Source organism: Carlito syrichta, unplaced genomic scaffold (assembly GCF_000164805.1).
Source record: "Carlito syrichta isolate Samal-C Ts95f unplaced genomic scaffold, Tarsius_syrichta-2.0.1 Scaffold304253, whole genome shotgun sequence".
NCBI classification, from domain to species: Eukaryota; Metazoa; Chordata; class Mammalia; order Primates; family Tarsiidae; genus Carlito; species Carlito syrichta.
In genome coordinates this window covers 355,694-357,307 of record NW_007248349.1, presented here as the reverse complement: position 1 = coordinate 357,307, position 1,614 = coordinate 355,694, and the positions used below count along the sequence as shown (strand labels likewise).

The window sequence follows — 1,614 nt, the reverse complement described above, 5'->3', positions numbered from 1 at the left end:
AAGTGGCTGGAACTATAGGCGTGTGCCACCATGCCGGTTAATTTTTTTGATTTATTGTAGAGACGAGATCTCACCATGTTGCCCAGACTGGTTTCGAACCCATGGGATCAGGCAATCCTCTCGCCTCAGCCTCCCAAAGTGCTGGGATTACAGGCATGAGCCATCGTGCCTGGCTGTTGGCCACTTTTAAAGGTTTTGAAATATTACATAATTATTTTGAAGGATAATTTTTATTATTTTTATGTACAGAAAACTCAATGGTATACATTGAGCCCAGTATAGTAGGAAGTTCTTCAGCCTTTGCCTTCTCCAGCTTGGCCATGGGAGCCATGTACCCACGACATTGCCTCTCCAGTGTTGCGGATCTCATCGTATCTGTCATTGCAACTGGTCCTGATGGCTTACACCGGCTTAGCCAAAGCTCCTTTGTCTTCTGAAATAACCTGTGAAGGCGTCAGTGGTGCAAGTCTTCCTGTGCACTAGATGCCAAAGGCTTGCCTTCCCCTTGATAATGCAGTAAGGGACACACATTTTATGACACAGGGCAGGCAGGAAGACCATCAGCTCAATAGAATCCATGTCATGTGCAATTGCCACCAGCTGAGCCTTCTTGCTGTCCACCAAGGTGGTGACAGTGTTAACACCTGCTTGAAGGACAGGTAGTCTCTTGGTGGGGAGTTCCCTTTGCTGGCGGCAGCTTTCTTCTCAGCCCAGGCCAGCAGTCTCTTTCTTCTCTTGCATTGTCTCTGGTCAGTACTTGTGGGCCAGCTTAATCAGTTGAGTCACGGTTTGGCGGTTCAAATCCTAGGTGAACTGGTTAATGGCAGGAAGCACTTTCAGCTGCTTATAGAGAATAGCTCTTTGCCGCTGCAACCATATGTAGCAAGGCCATTTGACAAAGTGGGTGAGGTGGCTGGATGTTCTGTTCATTGTCAAAATTCTTAGACCTTTTCTCAGATAGGGGATTCACCACCTTCTTGGCCTCCTGTTCCTTCCCTACAGCAGAGGCTGGGGTTACCTTCTTTCCCTTGGCCTTCTTTTCTTTTGGCATCTTAAGCGGCTGGAGGACAGACTTTTTTTCCCTGAGAAAGTGTCTCACTCTGTTGTTCATGCTGGAGCACAGTGGCACTCTCTACTCGCCACTCCGAGCTCACTGCAGCCTTAACTGCTGGGCTTGAGCGCGCCTTTTGCCTCATCCTCCTGAGTAGATAAGACTACAGATGTATACCACCATGCCTGGCTAATCCTCATATTTTTTGTAGAGATGGAGGCTTGCTCTGTTGGCCAAGCTGGTCTCAGGTCCCAAACTCCGGCCTCAAGTTATCCTCCTGCCTCAGTCTTCCAAAGTGCTGGGATTACAGGCATAAGCCACTATGCTTGGCTGTACTTTTTTTTTTTTTTTGATTCAGAGTCTCACTCTGTCACCCAGGCTGGAGTGCAGTGGCACGATCACGGCTACCCCAGTGTCAACCCCCTGGGCTCAGATGATCTTTCTGCCTCAGCCTTCCAAGTAGCTGAAACCGCAGGCACAAGCTACTACGCCCAGATAATTTTTTTTTTTTTTGAGTTGGAGTCTCACTCTGTCACCCAGACTGGAGTGTAGTGGCCGCTCCC

At 48.6% G+C, this 1,614-nt stretch overlaps 1 pseudogene; it reads right to left on the bottom strand.

Annotated features, from left to right (window-relative positions):
* Positions 1 to 211: 211 nt before the first annotated feature.
* Positions 212 to 1,057, bottom strand: LOC110595772 (annotated as a pseudogene).
* Between the last annotated feature and the right edge of the window lie 557 nt (positions 1,058 to 1,614).